The 17786-nt window shown below is 41.9% G+C and overlaps 1 protein-coding gene across 1 annotated transcript in view; it reads right to left on the minus strand.

Annotated features, from left to right (window-relative positions):
* TRPC4 (transient receptor potential cation channel subfamily C member 4) overlaps positions 1-6683 on the minus strand; it is a 132990-nt gene extending 126307 nt beyond the window's left edge. Inside the window, exon 1 of the mRNA XM_038142314.1 lies at positions 6124-6683. The gene's annotated coding sequence lies outside the window, so the exon portion shown is untranslated. The remainder of the gene's footprint in view (positions 1-6123) is intronic.
* Between the last annotated feature and the right edge of the window lie 11103 nt (positions 6684-17786).

Raw genomic sequence — 17786 nt, forward strand, 5'->3', positions numbered from 1 at the left:
ATGTGTTCTCTCTGGAAAAGTCACCTTGCTCTTGGAGGAGACAGGATGTGAGCACCCAGAACTGTGTGTTCTTCCTTTGCAAGAGTCCAGCTGACACTCCCATTTCCCTTGGCACAACTAGAAGCTGTATTTCAGCTACCCAACCCATCCACGAACTCCTAAAAATTTTGACAACAGACAACAGGATATTTAAATTATGTTGCAGACATCTGTTATTGTTATGATGTCAGCATGAATATCAGGAAAGTCAAAAGGAACTTAAGATGCCTTAGAAGAAAACCAGTGTCTATTATTGTCTCTTCTGAAACTGTTTGTTTGGGGTTTTTGACACCACTAGGGTTCATCTTGCCTTACTTCAGCTGTGTGAAATCAAACAACAATCAGCAACAATAAATACCTGGTTTCTTTCCACTCTATGTCAGGTGGATGGATCAGTTTGTTCACAGCAGGTTGCTGTCTCTCTCCAGTGACTATACAAAGAATGTAGGTGGTGGTGTTCACAACAATAATCAAATTTGTGGGACCTAGGTGAAAAAAAACCCACAGGGCTTCACTGCAAAAATCCCTTTTTAGAGCTTTTCAAAATTTACCATTAAATTCTTTTTAATTGAAATTAGTATATAGAAATGTACTAGGGGTAATCTTAAACCAGACACAATACGACCCTTCATCTCCTGCTATATCTTATTGCTCATTCCTCTACTCAAAGGAAGTAAATTGGTCTGGCTTACTTTCTATAATGGAAATGAGAGTAGCAAATCAACGCACAGAATACAATATTTATTTGCAAAGATAAATTTAAAGTATACGAATTTCTAGAAGAAAAAAAAATATGGAAGAAAATATCATTTTCACTGAATGTAGATTTGGTGCTCTATCTTCTTAGTCCAGTACTCTCTGGCCTGACATCAAACTGCTAATCAGTTAAAAAACATCTGTATGCTAGGGAATAGTACAGATTTCATCTTCAAATCTTTGACACTCTTCCCCTGATTTGACACTCTTCCCCTGATTTAGGGCACTACAGAAGGATCACTGGTGAAAGTTTATCCATTAATTTAACAAACACAGCACAGCACTGATTCTACTAGAACTGCTAACCTAGTACCCTGATGTGAGCGGATACTTTAAATGATGGTTAGAAGAAGAAATTTAAGTTCTCAGTGAATCTCACAGAGAGATGACTGCAGGAAGGTCCTTACTGGCAGAATGCCTCCATCTCTCTAGGAGATGTGAGATGTAAGGAGGAGTGAGGCTCTCAAGCCAGGCCAACTTCGCACCATACATTTTGGGCTGGATACAGAGCTGCATTAATGCCCCATTCATGCTTTATGACCTGGGTTAATAATCATCCCCAATACTTAACCATCACTGAGAGAGTTTCTGGGTTCTTTGGCAGCAGCTGCCTCTCTCTTACAGACATGACAACCAGACACCTCAGCTGAAAAGTGACAAAAAATTTTAGTTATTAAGTAGTTATAATTTAAGCAGTTATTATAGAGAGTTTGCATAAGACTCTTTGTTTTGAAAAATTCTGTGAAAGGAAACTGGATTGCAGAGGTGGAAGCTGGCAAACTTCCAGAAGATATGATTTCATGCTATTTACAGATTTTTTTAAAAGTTAGCACAGCAGCTTGGAGCACGTGCATGTGTATGCACAGGTTTGGGTTTTTGGTTTTTTTTAAATGTACATTTTAGGCTGATTATAGCAACCATTTATCCTGTATCTACTGACTTCTGTGCTTACTCAGCCTTTATGAAGTACTACCACAGCCTGCTCTGCACAGCTGGGATTCAGCAAATCTATCTTAAGAAGGAAGGTTCCTTGTCTTGGCATTTGCTGCATGGTTAACAAAGAGAGACAGTCACCTGTGGAGGATGCTTGTTCTGTTATAAAAGAGATGACAAAATACAGAGGATGGTTTACTCTCTGTTTCAGCCTTTCTATTTCCAGGAAAGGAAGAGAGACACTCCAGGTTCACCCTGACAGCTGGAAAACAGGTATTCCGTGTCAGTTCAGGGTTATCAAATGTAGCCACAACACATTAGCCTGTTGCTACAAGATCTATAGGAGGCTGGAGCCCTCCTAGGTGCCAGCTCTCAATTAACTGATCTGAGCTTTGCCTGACTAGCTGGCGCCTTCTGATACCAGAGTTAAGGACATGAGGAGCCCAGGACTTCCTTTGCCAGTAGGGTCTTGAGTATGAACACAGGTAGCAAAAGCTTTCTGATTCTCTGAGCCAAGGAAGGATGTACTTGTGGTCCTTAACACTGGTATCAGAACTGCTCTAAAAAAAAAACAACCTTGTTTATCATGGAAAACCAGTGTATGCTGAGGTAGGACTGAAAGCTTAAGGGCACCACCACATAGCTCGACTGCTCAGGGGCTGTCCATGCACCAGTGGTGGAATGGAGGCCTTGGCCTCCTGGGGAAAGGCTGCTCAATCTTGATTCCAATGATATGTGGAAAGCATCTCCAGAAGAATCCCATAACCTCTCTCCCTGAAAAGCCCAGTGAAAAGTCTTTCGCCATTTACTGTTCCCCTTTCTACCCACTGCATAATATACCAGATAATATAATTATAACATTCATATGGTCCATCTGACATGCACAAGTATGTCAGAAGCTTTTGAGATTAATATATCGAGCAAAGACTCAGTGACCAAGAAATTGCAGAAACTGTCACAGACTTCAGAGATTAGATTTGACTGGTTCATAATCTTAGACAAACATACAATTCACTCAAATTTAAGGAAGTTCTTCTGCCCACATTTGCTGAAAAATACCTCAGCTTTAAAAAAAAAAATTTTTATCCAAGGTTCTTTTCAGATTTTGTCTCACACCAGTCAATATCTAAAATAGATACAATGTGGTTGTAAAAGAGTGGAAGAAGTAATTCGAGAATTTAAACCAAAACAGGCCTTGGAAGGGAGAAGGAAAACCTCAAATGGAACCAAAACAACCCACAACTCCAAGAAGAACATGATACAATAGCAAAGTCATTTATTGGCTACTTTAGCCATTGTGGCACATTAAAAACCTTTTAATTCTTTTGAAAACTTCACTGTACAAAGAACTTGTCTTATTTTTAGTTGCTCCTCTTTTGACAGTCTTAAATTCTATTTGACTGAAAGGTAATGCCCCTTTGAAGGACTTCTGCATGCATATCTGTTACAAAAAGATTTAATTTGCTCAGCCTTCCCTTGTATTGACTTAACAAAACTATATTAATTAATATCTATTTAGTCAGGAGACTTTTTTTTTCCCAGCAACAAATCACAGTGGACATGAGGATCCTGGCACCATTGTTGTTGGTGTTACACTGACACTGTGCTTAAAGTACTGTACTTAAAGTAGTGTCAGTGTAATAAAGCAAGGGCAAGTTTGGCTTATCCTTCTCAATGATTCAGGACTTCTAATACAGATGGTTTCTGGAATTTTGTTTCATCACAAAATATGGTGATGGAAGACTGATTTACACACAAAGTTTTACCTTCAACTTTCCTTCAGTAATTAAGAACATTATATTTGAGAAAGTAACAAGAACATAAACCAACACAACTTAAAACTGAATAGAAAAAGTAACGATAAATCTGACATTAAATGTCTGAATAGAACAATGCTCCATCTATTTTTATCTGCTTTTTCTTTAAACAGGTTATAACAGAGTCTTTTCTTCCTGCTTCTATTCTGCTTTTCCACAAGATAAGTAAAGGGGACTTAGTCATCACTTTCAAAATTAATTCAGTCCCTTTTAACACTGACTACCAGCACCACTAGAGGCAAGCAGAGACGCCACACAGGATTTTCCTTATTGGTTTTGCCATCTCACTCCAGTGAATCAAATCCCAGAAAAAGATGACAGATTAAACAGTGTACTGGTATGGAGACAAGTCTCAGGTCTTTGGAGGAGCAGTCATGCACATTTTTCCTTGTCAATTAAGTCAGGCAATAAACACACACACACAAGCACAAAAAGGTGAAAGCTAATCCCTTAACTTTTTTCTCTACATGTGTCCTTCAATATATACTTGGTGGTCTCTCCATGCTGAAGAAATGCAAGCCCACTGTCACCAAGAGCAGAACCACATTCGTCAGGACCCAATATTTTCAGTAGATAAGCAAAGATATCTCAAAAAAGATAAGCAAAATCATACCAGATCTGTAGTGACCTCAATTTCACTTAAATTTCAGCTAGCACTATTTGCCTTTAAATAGCATGAGATAAGAAGAAACGGAATTTTTTTCTGGAGCTATTTTAAGGGCAATGACTGCTATACATAGAGTCAGAGTAAGTGGCTGAGGTTAAATTTAAAAGACAGACATATTTTTGTTTTCCTGTTTCCAAATAGAGTCTCATCTGTTCCTAAGTCGGAATAACAGAAGCAAAAAGAGGAAAAAAAGCACAGTAAAGAATGCCATGCTCCTGCTAACAAGACCAAGGCCTTTCAGTGTAGAAGGCAACACCAAAGGAAAACCATGTTTGGCTTCAGCTCTTTTGATATTGAAGGATAAAGCTTATTTCTGAGTCTTGTCTAAAAAATGGGCGTAAATTCAGGTCTTCCAGAATTTCCACTATTCTAAAGCAGGTCTAAAGCACTCTCACTGATGCCTGGCTTCCCTAACTGTACACAAAACTACTGCTTAAGCGAATGAGTTTAATTTGTGGAAAATTCAGTATGCTTGCCCAGAAAACCTTGCTAAGGTATCCAGGAGTGGGCTTTGAAGCAAGTAACATAAACACTGAAATGTTCCATGTCACTGCAATACAATCAAATTTGAAATTTCAAGCAAACTGAACTTAAAGGTACTGTAATATTGATATTTAGTGTGTAGAACTTAAACTATTTCCCACTCTGTCTATTCTGCATTCTAAAGAAAATCTCTACGTGGACTGTTTCTTAGAACTACTTATTTCTCATGCTAAACCAACATGCATCTCTGTTATGTATCCTATGCTTTTTCTTCTTTTTTTTTTTTTTTTTTTTTTTTTTGCTTGTGGAGTACTCATTCTCTGTAACAAAAACACATAATAGAAGGTGTTTTTATTTACTTCCACCTGAAAGGTGTTAAGGTGTTGTAATGTTGGCAGAGCCATCTCACAAGTCATGCGTAAGGAAATCTAAAATTCGGTTGCCATGCTAACAGAAAGTCACTCAACTAAGTCCAGTAAAACCAAAGTGCATAAATGATGCTTTCTGGTAGAACCAGAGAAATATTAGATTAACAAGCCTGTAGGTTTTGACATCTGTAGCCTGTAGGTTTTGACATCTGTGCCTCGGTAGAGTGCTGAATTTCTGTCGGCATTTAAACCTCCAGAGCATCAGTTGCTTCTTCCCAAGAGGACCACAGCTTCTCTCCCATCACCTCAGGCGTCAGGGCCTTGCCCGTGTAAACCCCACATGGGGATGAACTCTCTGCTCCAGGAGCCGTCCCATGGCCCACTTCACCCTGCTCAGCTCCTGCCGCCGGCACCTCGCCGTCCTCCGGGTCCCTCCTGGGGGCTGACAGGACCCTCTTTCCCTGGAGGGTTCCTGAGGACTGCGCCGGTGGCGAGCGAGGTCGCCTCGGGGAGAGACGCCTGCGGGGACACCGCAGCTGCGGCCGCCGCTACCGTGGGGACCAGGGGCGGTCCGCGGCGCGGCTCCCGCACACACCCGTGTGCGTGACATGTGAACTCCCGCCTGGCGCTGCCGGGGGCTGCGGCGCTCTCAGCGCCGGCAGGGCCGGCAGCAGCCGCGGGGGCGAGGGCGGAGTGGGTGCGGAGCGCGGGTGGCGGATGCGGAGCCTGCTCCTGCTCCGCGGAGCGGCCCCCACCCGCTCCCGCCGGGCCCCTGGGCGCTCCGCTGTGCTGCAGGTGTCACCCAGCGACCGAAGGATGCCGCTCCCCACGGCAGCGGCTGCCAGGGAAAAATACGGTTATTACATACAAGAGGAAGGAAGAGATCCTATACCCCTCTGGACTATTACCAAGGGCCAAGGGCGTGCACGACGTCGCTTTAGGCTGCTTGCGTCGGCGCAAAAAGTTACCTTAGACCGTCACAGGCACTTCTTTTTGCAGAGGGTCTAAAAGGTAATCAAAGGCTCAGAAAGAGGACAGGTCAAAGTTGATGAGAACTTACTTGGTTTAGGTGCTTGCGCTGACAGCCGGCATCTTCCGACAGCTGTTCTAACAGGTCACATTCTCCCATGGAAGTTGTACCCTTTTCAATCCCGTTTGCAAATTAAATCCCTTCAGAATGCGTTTGTTTTGTTTCACTGGCCGCCGTCCATCTCAGGCACTATCCACATTTTTTACTTTATTTTCTCCATGTGTGCCAGACATGCAGGCACTCTCGGACGCACGCCACGAGTCAGCGGGTGCCCATCACCTCCGGCCGGGGGGACCGCGCCTGCCGCCGGCTTTCGCTGCAACAGATGAGACGCAGGTTCTTCCCCGGCTGCTTAGCGCGGCGTCTCCTCGTTCCCCCGGGAATCCTCATGCCGGCTGCAAAAAGTAACAGCTCCTCCCGACGCGGCGGTCCCCTCCGGAGCGCGGGCTGCGCGGCGCGGGGAGGGGGGAAAGACACCCCAACACCGGCGGAAGGAGCGCGGACGGGCACACGCCGGGTTTCTCCGTCCTCGCCGCTGCGCTCTCTCCTGAGCCGGCCGCAGGCTGTGCCTCGGCGGGCGCCGTCCCGCCGCCCCCCGCCCGCCCTCCCGCCCGGCCGCCGCCGCCGCCCCCGCCGCGCTGTCCCCGCGCCCGCGCCGCGCACCGCGCCCGCCGCCGCCCGCCTGCGCCCCCCTGCGGCCGCGCCGCGCACCGCGCCGGGCTCCGCGGAGCTCCGCGCAGGCAGAGGCCGCCCCAGGCGCTCCGCCGTGCTCCCCGGAGGCCGCCCCCAGGCGCTCCGCCGTGCTCACCGGAGGCCGCCCCCAGGCGCTCCGCCGTGCTCACCGGAGGCCGCCCCGGGCACGGGGAGGAGAGAGAAAACGCCCGCCGGGCGCTGGAGCGGGGCTCATCGGCGAGCCGAGAATGCGCGCCGCTCCGGACCGCTCGGAGGCAGACGCACCAAGGAGCAGCCTCGACGCCGCAGAAAGTTCGCTGTTACATCGCTCCGCATTTGGGAAAGCCCTGACCCGCTCCATGCAGCCGCGGTGGGGCTCTGTGAGTCCGCCTCCGCGGGGGCCTCGCCCGGCGCGCTCCGAGCCCGAAGCCGAGGTTCGCTCCAGGTAGCTCGCCCGACGCTCCTGCCCGAGGCGCAGCAAAGGCTCTGCCTCCAGCCGGGTGGTCCCTGCCCCTGCGCCGCCCCAGACTCGCCCGGCGCCCCTGGGTCGGCCTGGACGTTGACGGAACCGAGCCGCAGCCAAGACTGGTAATAGAGGAGCAGCGGGAATGAGGCTGCTTAACCCCCAATTCCTCGCCTTACTTTTCCTTTCCCTAAAAAATTGTGGCAGAACTTAAATGCACGAGCTTAGAAATGGTAGGGAAAAGGTACAACGTGCAGAGACCGAGATGCATAACAGGACATCCATGGATGTTTGTTTGTTTCTTTGGGGGGTAATATAATAATAATACAAAACAACACTAACAATAATTATTTGCTGTCTGTTTGGACTCAGCCCCGCGTTGGGGTCTGGACACGATGCGCGCAGGGGGCCACCTGCCACCATGTGCAGAGCGTGCCGTGCCCGGGCGAACATCCCTCAACTCCGGCTCACTCCTGCCCCCACGGGAGGCTGGCTCCCGCCTGGCACCGCCGGGCAGCATGCACCGGGTTCGCGCTTTGCCCGTCTCTTTGAATGAGCAGCTTCCACCTGGGGGCTCCGAGAGGGAAGCGGGGTGAAATAAGCCCAGGGCAGAACCGGGTAGGGCCGAGTCTCAGCGGGGCGTGCAGTGTCGCGCAGGCAGCCCGGCCGCCAAGAGCCCCTTTGCTTCGGGCACCGCCGGGACGGGAGAGTCCCTTGAGCTAGGTTTCACCTGCCTCCCTGGAGAACACTGAGGAGTGAAGCGCTTGCTAAAGCAGGCAAGCCTGAAAATGCCATTACAGCAAATGTGAAGGAAGTGCCAGCCACAGCACGCTCAAAGGCAGCTGTGAGAATGGGCACCAGACAGCCAGACTTCTATGGGCAGCAGAGGTGATGCAATTAATCTGCATTAAGCTGTGCAGTGAAAATGCCAGATGGATTCTGCTCTGGGACTTCCACGGTTGCAGCATCAAGTCTCTGCATCGGACTGCTGTGTGAACCACTGGCATATGTATTTTAGATGTGCCCCAAGTTAGGCACTGCTGGGATTTCAGCAGAAACATGCTGCCTTTGGGGACCTGCTCAGAAAGCAGCCTCATCCCACTGAGCAGTGTGCAGTACAGGCAGGCTGTAACAGGTCTCTGAGGGTCTCTTCCTAAGAGACGTCAATGGAATGTGTGAGATCAACTCGTGTCAGTTCAAATACAGATCAAATACCAAAAGCAGCTGCTTGGAAAGCTGAGGCAGTCATTCTAGTAAGCATACGTAGATGTATGCAAATGTTTGTGTAGAGCCATACATGCATATCCACACAAAGGCAAGGAGAGAGAGCTGCGTAAATAGAGGCACACATGAGGGCCAGAGCAATGGCTGCTCCATCAGATTTCATTTGAATTGGCAATGTGAGCACATCAAAATGTTATTGGAACATTTGTACCTCTTGTGCAGGCTACCAATGGCACTGGTGTTGCTCTGTGTTTCTACAGATTGGAGGTGTAATCACAGCTTACTTTCAGAGGCATTTCCCAGAGCAGAGTGTTTTTCCCCCCATCTATTTCCTTATTAGATCATGAGAAGCCAACTTCTGTTTTGAGTGTAATATTTAATTTTTCACAAGCAGATACCTCTATAATTAACAGTATTTCCTGTGCCTTTTTATGCATATTGTGACATTTCTACTCTGCAGGGGTGAGCGCAACATGGCACTATCAATGTGTTTTACGTTTTCTGGCATTTTACATATCATAAACCATTAGCAGTCTCCCGTGGGTCTTCCCAAGCTTATAATTCCTTATTAAACTAATGTTCAGATAAAACCTCTGTGGTATTCCTCAGATGAGAATTAAGTAAACAGAATTTTACCTCTGTTTCAGGACAGTGGAGTCAAGATCCATGCAACATTTTGAGTGTATGCTAGTATGTTTTATTCCTAACATGTAGCTAGCTGCCAAATGTTTCTCAGCAGTAAATACTGTGGCCAGGAGAGAGAAGTAAAGGGAAAAAAATTAAACATTAATTAAAAATGAAACCTGTATCACATTTTGAGGTTTTGGGGGTGATAAACAGCATGGTTGGGCCTTCCTTTAATCTGCTCATCTTGTCACACCAAAATAAGTTCCCCATAGGACCTTCACCATTTCTACCTCCTGTGTTTCATCCTCCTTCCCAGAACGTCTACTGACACATGCCTAGGTGCTGATCATTTTCAGTTCAGGCAAATCTTATATATCCAAAAAACCAAGCAGACTGGGATTTCCCCTTCTCTCTACAGTTGGTGCAAATATCAGTAGGATATATCTCTTGGTTTTATTTCATGAACAGAAAAACACCGGATTAAAGACAGCTTGAAAAAATAAGATAGAGTTGGAGGATTTGGGAAATACTATTGATTTCCACTTCTGATATTAGTGAGTACAGGTAAGAGCAACAGCAGCAGCTGTGATTCAGTATAACTTTACCCAAATCAGGTAAGCTGACTTGGCTCATTATCTTTATGGAAGAAAGGAAAAAACAATGCAGAAATTTTAACCATATTTGCTCATTCGGTACCAGGTAAAAGGTATTTTTATGTCTCAGCTCCTTTTCTTTATGTGCTAATGAAAGCCTTTCTTACAAGCATGGACATTTAAGAGATTATGAAATTTTCTCCAAGATGGAGATGTATATACAAAAGAAAGAATCTTATATTAATTATTTTTAAAAAAATCAATTTATTAACAATTATTTGTATTTTTAAAATTTGGAATAATGGAGAAAGATTTTTCTCAGACTTCTTATTATTCTCATTTAATTTTAAATATGCGTCTACCAATCTATTGCTCATTAGCAATGATGTAAAATCACACAGTACAAAAGTATCTCTTGTTGCAGTTTAGATTTTTTTCTATGTTTGTTTTGGAGACTACACTTGTACACAGAATAAGGCTTATAATTTTTTTCCCTGTATTAATCTAATTCATTAAATCTGTAACAAGTTAATTTCATTAATTCTATTGTTACAGACCCTGCAGTTCTCCCAGACAGAACTCTGCAAGTGGCAAATGGTTCTTGCCAGCCCACACCAAGCATTCCATACTATTAAGTCTTTTCTTCCACATAACTCAGTGTATTACCATTTATGTACTTAAATACCATTAGACAAAACTCAAGTTTCTGAGACTTGAGAAAGAGAGATTTTATTTATTGACTGATAGAAAAATGTGGATTCTGGGAAAGAAGATGGGGAATCCCAGTCAAAATCTTTCATTTACTATAAAACATTTATTGGCAGAGATAACATTCTTGTGAAGGTTTAGTGGGGCAAAAGGGTTGTGAGTGAAGCGAGAGACAGGAACATGCAAGGGGAGGAAGCAGAGGAAAAGATTGATTCAGGGATGTGAATAAATAGTAACACTTTCTTTAAACAAGGAAGTACTGACCTCAGCTGTCGGACTCTTTTCACTCAGGTTGTTTTTCTATGCCAGACTAGAATCTTGAAGTATATTTCTTTTGCGTTTGTCTTTGGTTGGTTTGTTGTTGTTTTGGGTTGGTTTTTTTGGTTTTGGTTTTGTTTGTTTGTTTGTTTGTTTTCATCAAAAGGCAAAAACAGAAAAACAGACCAAGTCAAACACAAGTGAACGACTAGAAAAAACATACAATATTAGTATTTGGTATTTTCTCAACCTTAATTTCAGATCATCACAAGCAAGTTCTTGTCTGAATTTTTCTCAAGACTTTTGAGTTATTCAGGTAAGAAGACATTTGGGGTTTGTATTTTAATACAGGGAAGAAAGTGGCTTAGGTTTATTGACATTTAAATTGCCATTTAATTTTGTTATTGCAGCTTACATTGGAAGTATACAGAATTCTATGTAGATTCCCATTTTATTACTACATAAATCTCAACAATTCATATTTTTGGTGGAAAGCAAGCAGTTAAACTTCTTTTATCTGCCTACATTTGTCAGTTCCACAGAATTCACATCTATTATTTTTACTGACATGCTACAAGCTCTTTCTCCTTTCTTCTAACCAGAGTTTTTGAATGATTTATGCTTGTTTGTCTTACATCAGGGAGTGGAACTTGGTGCAATAAGGCTCACTGCTTTTTTTTTTTGCAATTTTTTAATGAATGGTAGAACAACATCACTAAAGGTATGGTGTTTTTCAAAGTAATTCAATTTTTTCCCTCTATGATTATTTTTATGTCTGTGCTTCCCAGTAAGCACTTAGTTTCTGTCAGAATACTCAGCTGTTACATTTTGAGGTTTTTCTGGCACAATATTTCAGTGCCAGGGTTTTAGGAAGGAAAAGTCTAATGAATCAAACCCTGTGCTGGAGTGGGATGTGGCTCCAGACTAGAGACATCTAAATTTAGGTGTACACATTTGAATTCCTAAGTGTCCTAAGCTCCCTGTAGAACCAATGGAAATTTATTGAACACAGTGATGGGATCATAGGGAAAAGTTCAGCTTTGAATGTGCATTTTGACTTCTGGGTGAGCTCCATTCTGTCTAAGCATTGTACTGAACGGAACAAACCTCAAAGCAGAGGTGCCTAGTGCTGTTTGAGGTTCCTAAGACTGTCCAAGATGCCTGCAAAAGGTGAACAGATAGTTTTTTACCTGCCTTGAATTGCCTTGCCAAGGAAATTTCCTTATAGGTGATCTGTATGTTTCTGTGTGTTAGACCAAATATTCTGTGAAATTGTATAGGTTTTGGACACCTATGCACAGGCACCTGAATCCACACTACATCCCTTTTGGCTCTAACAGGAGATCAAACTCACATATAAACACCGGCATGATAGACACACAGAATCAGATGTTTGAATCTTCATCCTTAGAATAACACAGCAAAAGCCTTAAGACAGCAAAGTTTGTTGAAAAAGAGTAGAAAGTAAATGTAAGGAATGATCCCTTTCTCATTTTTCTGAAAGAGCTGAAAACTTTACCTGTTTTTACGGAGGTGGTATCCTGGTAAAGGACCTGAAATGTTGGAAAAAAGTGGCATATTTGAATCAAGAGAAAAGAAAACAAGAGGCAGGATTCCAGGGCAGCTAGCCAGAGATTTTGGGTATCTTTAAGTATGTGGAATAAAGAGAAAGAACAAAATGTCTTGCTGCACAAACAAAGCTATAACTTAATCAGCAAGACAGAGACTTTGTAGGATAAATCAAAGGATTGGAGTGTTGATAGAGAGAGGTACAGGCTGTTCAAGAAAGAAGGGCTGGGAAAAGGGGAAGGCAACATTGCATTACCAAGAATGTGTTTATGATTTGTTTAAGAGAAGGCAGATACATCAAACAACTCTAAGGGAACCAAAAACAAGGTTTCAAAAGATTAGTCTACCTCAAGTCAATGTGGAGAAGAGATGATTGAACATCTTAAACACACAGAAAAAGAAGACATTTCTTGGAGTTGTGGAGTTGTTGTTTTAAATCTTTAAGTGGTAGAGTTTATACCTAGATTTTATTCTGTCTTAATGGTGTGAAACAGCTGAGAAATACTGAGAAATACAAGGTGAAGACCTCTAAATCTGGTAAAAGGGAATTCGAAATAACAGGATAGAGAACAGCAGAGAACAGCACTTTAGAAAAGGAACTCAGAGAGAGAGAGAGTCAGCCATGAGAAGCTAAGCTATCACCAAAAAAAAAAAAAAAAAGCAAGCAGTATTGACAAGAAAGCTAGTAGACATTCAGAATGTATTACCAGGGGTATAACATGTGAGAAACTGTTGTTTTGCTATAGGTGAGCAGAAGTTCACATCAACTTCAAACCTCATATTTGACAGAGGTGTGAAAAAGAACCCCCTGCAGGGAGCCTAGATATCAGCATCATGGATAGTGGGGTAATGTGATCTTTCAGGAATATTTCAGCTGGGCTTGTTCTGCCTAGGAAAAGATATCTTTAAGTTATGTCATACAGTTTATAGTTGTGAAAAGGGAGTACTAAAGAGACAGCTAATATATCAGAAGTAGAAGTAGTAATCAATTTTTCATCTTAGCAAGGAATAACTAAACTACACATAAGTAGGATGTTCCTAACTATAAAAAGAGTTAAATACTGGGAGATTTCACATCTCCTGGTTGTGGAAAGTTGTGGAATCCATATCTTTGAAACATAACAAGTTTTTTTCTAAGAGTATGGGTTTTTCCTACTTAAGGATTCTCTAAGTGCCTGAAATGAGATATTTTTTCTCCAAAACTTAGTGTACCCCTTTTTATCAATGATATTTTGGGAAACTGAGTTTTCATGCTGTTAAGAAAGACATGCAGCCAATCTGTTTGCACTCTCAGATGCCATTTGAACAGCGTGATTCAACTTTGGAAGCATACATAGCTTACGAGACCAAATACAGCTTCTGTCCTGGCCCTTACATCTGAAAACGGAGATTTCTTCCCTTTGGACAGAGTTCTATAAAAGCCACGAGGGTACCAGTGCATTCCAGTGCAGGAAGTTGGCTTGTGTCCATTGTGGTTTAAAACAATGGACCTCAAATGAGGAATTCAACTGTCATTCATAGACAGTCTTTTAGATTTCTTAGGGTACCCCAAAAGTCTCAATAGGTGTAACTCCAGCCTAACAGCAGGTCTGCACCCACCCAAAGAGCAGGAGGGATATTCCACTGTCCAGGAGCTTCACAGAGCCTAAAAAGACACCGGGAAACTGACTCCTGTCCTGAAGGTGCTTTTGGTAGTTTTATTGCTTCCATATTTTCTTTCAACTAGCATTGTGATAAAGCATACATTTTTTTTCCCTAACCTCTACTTGGAACTCTGTTTTAAATTCAAATCACAGAATAATTACCCAAGCTTTCAAAAAAACATAGTTAGTCTTCTCTCTCGACCAGACAAATACATCAGTAATGCTTTTAACATCTGAGAAAGGGAGAAGTTTTTTTAATTGTGTGGCTTTTGCAGTATATTAGTGATCTGGCTCATAAAACGGCCAATTGACAACAGTTCAGCTTGGTGGTGGGTTGTGTTGAAAGTGTGTAGAACCTGAGAGGATATAAAATTCAGTCATTTTGCAGACAGGCTCTAGAGCAAGTAGGGGATGGCAGATAGTCAGGCTTGAGTCATCACTTCTCTTCCTGCCTTGTAAAAACTTCTTTTGTGCTGTTCCTGAGACTCAGCTTTATTCCTTATGATAGGGCAACCCTCTTTCTTTATCACTCCATTATGGCTATGCACTCAGGATTCAGGAAGAAATCATAAATACCTGTAAAACCATTAAAGACCCTGTAAGTGGGAACAACAGTTACCATAAGAGGCTTGCTTAGAATGGATGCTGCACTGATTCTGCATTTTGGATAAAAAATAGTTAATCTATTTTTAAAAAATTGTTTTCATTAATGCAAAGTGCTGGAAGTGGATTATTTATATATATAAAAGATTGCTTGTAACAAGACTTGCTGTGCATATTGAGACTCACTAATGAGAATAATGGCTATGTATATTTGTTATGGTGTGCTGATGACATTGAGAGAGGCAAAGGGTATCAAGAAGATATCAAAGGACGTTTCAAGATTAAAGTAGCTTTCCTTTAACAGTTGAAAACAATTTCTGTTGCCATACCTTTTATGTTTCAATATAGCACGGCAAAAATAAAGAGAATTGACTCATTTTTTTATTGTTAACATTTTAGAGGGTTCTGGTAGCTTTCTGTTGGTTTTTTTTTCTTTTGTCTGTGTGACAGCACAGTATGAAATTGACTTCCTGGATTTTAAAGTGCTTAATGCAGTCTTTAGCTACATTTTTATTATTACATTCTCCAAGTGATGTTAAGCTATGACAGAAACTTATTTCATGTTTGATTATGTATAACAGAAATACAAGATAATTTGTTGCATAGATTTCTAGAACATTGCTTAATGATTAATTCTAAGAGACCAAGCTTCTATTTATCCTAAAATAAACAGACACCATTCAATTCCCCTGTTATTCCAGTGTGTTGTGTCCATAGTTATTAGCTGAGGAGAAGCGTCAGAAGCTGGGCAGGGCAGAAGGAAGAGCAAGCACGCCGAGGATGCGGCTATGTTGCTGTGCACTTCAGCCCTGAGGTGTGGAGTTTTGGGGCGCAGTTTTTCTGCTGTGTTTTCCAGCCAAGAAAAAGCCACTGGATGGTGCTGTGGAGACAATTTGCAGACATGGCACAGACCTGCAAGGTGCACAGCCTCTTCAGCTTCTGCATGAGGCATGAGGGAGGCTCACACAAAGAATTAAATTTACCCTTCCATTTCTTTTATTTATTTTCTGACATGCTTTATAGAATTCCATGGTAAATTCTAAGTCAACGGATAACAGTCAGCTGCAACCTTATTACAAAACATGCATCCTATTTTGTTTTGTGTCTATGTGTGTGTGTGTGTATGAACATTTTATTGAAGGAAACTGGTCACGACTTTATGTAGGTTCAGTATCTTTTTCTGGCACTGCACTCACAGTATTATAGCCATAAAGCTGTTTGATTTATTCAATGGTAGTAGAGCATATAATCTCTCTGGGCATTTTATGCAGGTATGTATTTGTGCAGAGAGCTTTAGCCTCTTATCACTTGATGACTGGCTCCATGGGAGGGATGGGAAACAGCTTTGCTCTGTCTGTGCCCTGCCTCTGGTCACTGCTGCCCTTGCTGTGGGCAGGGTGATTGATCCACACAGGAAGAATTTCCTTTCCATCAGTGCTATGGTGGGACAACTATGGGGGATCAAGAAAGTGGAGATCTGTTACAGTCAGACCCCAAAACCTCTGTACCTCAGGATAATTCATCACTTGCTGCTTAGATCCTGCATTAATGGGTGCCTTCTATGCCGGTTCTAAGAACTCCAGTGAGATCCACATCAGCAGGTGCTAAACACTACAGTACAAGTGCCTGTACGAGATACTTTCTTACATATTGCCACACTGCAGCTGATGTAGATAAAATGCTTAGGCAAGTCTGTTCACAGATGGGACTCATCTCGTCGTAGGAATGCCATTTTCTCCTCCATCACTACCAAGACTGAACTTTGCCTTCTGTAAACATCTGCAGAGAATCTCATCCTCATAGCCCACAGAGACACAACTGGCCATGGCCTCCCGAGAAAGGACAAGTAAGCAATGCTGCAATTTGGAAGGAGGAATTTACAAACATTATGTCCATGAGTGTATGAAACAAACTGAGTTATATCATCTTAGCTGCATCCTTGAATTCAAGTTTTCTTGATAAGCTAATTTCTTTCATTTTTTAAGTGTCACAATCACTATTGCTCAAATGTCAGAGGAAGAACTGAGAAAAATATTGAAATAGCTATTTAATTTCTTTGAAATTCATTGTTTATTCAAGATAAGTTCCTTACTGTTTCTCTGCACTAGCTCCAGTTCCTTCCAGATCACTCTTGAGTATTTAGATTTTGCAAATACTCCATTGCATTCTCTTAAATTCACCAAATCTCTGAAATGTATGACTATGAATACGATAAGTGGAATGATCGTGCAGATAAACACACAGAAGGATGATACATTTTATTTATCAGAAGAGAGATAATGAGGATATATTTCTAATAGTCGTTCAACTTTACTCATGATGTTTCTCTAGAGGAGAGAATATTTGGAACAGCTGGTCAGATAATACAAAGTAGAGCATAAAAGTAATTAGCAATGTTACTGAAGTTATACATGTTTCTGGTGTTAAAAAAGGTAATAAATAAGTGCATTTAGTAATATTAGGATATTTTGTGCAATTGAATAATATGTATTTGTGCAAACAAGCACAAAACTCTTGACAATATTGACTCACAAAATCTAACAATGATTTTTCCCAGTAGGACTTAATGGAAAAGAACTTACAGACATGGGAAAATATGAATATGAAAATCCAAAAGCGTTATCAGTAATTTCTTTCTGGAGTTTGGTTGACAACATATTCATTTTAAAATACAGTCTAATGATGGCATTTTCACTGAGATTATGCACTTTTCACCACTGCTACCCAATGACTTTGCCTCAATACAAAAATGTAGTATTCAGTGACTTGCTAGAAATCTTTTTCCCCCCACTCTCTTAGATGATTTTGTGGGTGGAAACACTTCTCTGTGTAATTGTATTATTTGTGCAAGTGACTGTCTAGATTTTCCAGAATTTTTAGGTTTAATATACATGTTAAAATTTATTAATAGTTTTTCAAAACTAATGAGATTGCTTGAAAAAAATCAGATTTTCTAATCACTGAGACCCTGTGACTGTTAAACCATTTTCTTCCATGTAACAATTCTATGTCTATAGAGAGCTTTCTCTCTGCTAAAATATTTGTATTTGTCATCATTTAATTTTAATGTCAAATCACTTTATAATTTAAGGACCATTTAATCTGTCACTCCTATGCTTTCTTACTTCACACATGAATAAAGTACATTTTTCATGCTTTGTCTCCTAAACAATGGTTGCCAAAACAGTCAATATCAACAATCTAAAATGTTAAATTTGAAAGTAATTTTTAAAAAATAATTATAATGATGCTCTAGCATCTTGTTTCTATCTGGAAAAAAATACCGAGGTCTGATGGCTCATGAAATTAATATATTTAATTCAGAGGAAGTAA

Source organism: Motacilla alba, chromosome 1 (genome assembly GCF_015832195.1).
Source record: "Motacilla alba alba isolate MOTALB_02 chromosome 1, Motacilla_alba_V1.0_pri, whole genome shotgun sequence".
Taxonomy (NCBI): Eukaryota; Metazoa; Chordata; class Aves; order Passeriformes; family Motacillidae; genus Motacilla; species Motacilla alba.